A 1,889-nucleotide genomic window follows, 5' to 3' on the forward strand; every position below is an offset into this window, starting at 1 on the left:
ATGTGAAACACAAAAGATTCACTTCAACAAAGTACAAGTAAGTGAAACACAAAAGGTTCACTTCAACAAAGTACAAGTAAGTGAAACACAAAAGGTTCACTTCAACAAAGTACAAGTAAGTGAAACACAAAAGGTTCATTTCAACAAAGTACAAGTAAGTGAAACACAAAAGGTTCATTTCAACAAAGTACAAGTAAGTGAACCACAAAAGGTTCATTTCAACAAAGTAGATGTAAGTGAAATACAAAAGGTTCACTTCAACAAGGTATAAGTATGTGAAACAAAAGGTTCACTTCAACAAAGTACAAGTATGTGAAACACAAAATGTTCACTTCTGTCAGAAGTTTTTATTTACACAGTGAAGTTACAATCATATAAGGTCACTTGGGTATGCTAAAATGATTTAGCTACGGACAGGTTAGAAAAATACTCCTGATATTTTATGAAAAGTTCACTCAAAATACAGTCAAATCTGTGAAAAAAGAATCAGAGCCATTGTAAACATAAAGCATCTTAAATGAAAAGTTAAGCATGTAAGTGGATTTTTTACAGAATTTATTAGTTATGAAACTTATTTCACTAAACCTAAACTTCAACATATAATGGCCTACATTTATTTTGTTTTTGTACGTTTATAACACCTAAGACCTTCCTGTGATTACACTATTAACAACACTATTGTTAATATATTTTTGTATGACTCTTGTTAAGACATTATATTTTGAAATTTGTACAAATAATAAGACTAGCTTACAACTTTAAATTCGAAATGTTAGACCCATACTTCATGTAACGTGCCTAAGATGTGTTTTTTCTGGGCCTTGAGGTTTCAGATATTTCCTTGTTAGTGACAAAAATGGATACTATACATCTATTTCCAAAAATGCCATGTACTTTTTCAAAAACTCTTCTTCTTCTTCTAGAGACAGATCCAGGTAATCCTCTTCATACTCGGGGATATCTTCTGCCAGTCGATTTGCTGCTTGACGCTGTGACTCATAACCTACAGTTTGTTTTAAATAAAGATAGATAAAACAATTTTTTTTGAATGTCATAAAATACTGTTATTCTGTCTGAAAAAAATTCAACATCCATATAGCTTGAAATGTTAATTGAATCTTTGATTAGTTAACTAAAAATATGTATTGAAATAAAAAGGTAGTAAAGATATAATATATGCTAATGTAAGACCGTGCAAAATTATACCAAAATCATAAAAAGTTTCAGCCCTACAGTACTGTGCAAAAGTGTTAAGACAAAGTCAAAAATTAGATTTCAGGCTACTTTCAAAGAACAATGGAAATTAAGTCACAAGTGAAACATCAAAATTTTATTAATCTTCATATTTAGTACAACAGAAACTCAGTGGAAATGCTTGAGTTCAGCAAACAGTTAATATTTTCATATTTAGTACAACAGAAACTCAGTGGAAATGCTTGAGTTCAGCAAACAGTTAATATTTTGTGTGTCTCCCTTTTGCTTTAATAACTGCAGACAGCCTTTCAGGCATTGTTGCAACATATTTAATCAAAGTGTCCTTTGGGATTTTGCTCCAAATGTCTTTAATACATAGCCATAAAATATCTTTGGAAGTAACTTCTTATTTGTCATGTATTTTATCTATCAAATCTCAGATCTGCTCAATTGGGTTGAGATCGGGGCTCTATGGGGGGGGGGCATTGCATCATTTGAATGACTCCAGCAGCTTCTTTCTTAGTTAAGTAATCTCTGCATAGGTTAGATGAATGTTTAGGGTCATTATCTTCTTGGTAGTAGAATACTTTACCAATAATACGCAAATCACTGGGTATACCAGTATCTGATGGTACTTGCACTGGTCCATTATTCCATCTATTTTGCAAATATCTCCTGTCGCCTCAGCAAAAAAA

The sequence above is a fragment of the Limulus polyphemus genome, unplaced genomic scaffold (assembly GCF_000517525.1).
Source record: "Limulus polyphemus unplaced genomic scaffold, Limulus_polyphemus-2.1.2 Scaffold5343, whole genome shotgun sequence".
NCBI lineage: Eukaryota > Metazoa > Arthropoda > Merostomata > Xiphosura > Limulidae > Limulus > Limulus polyphemus.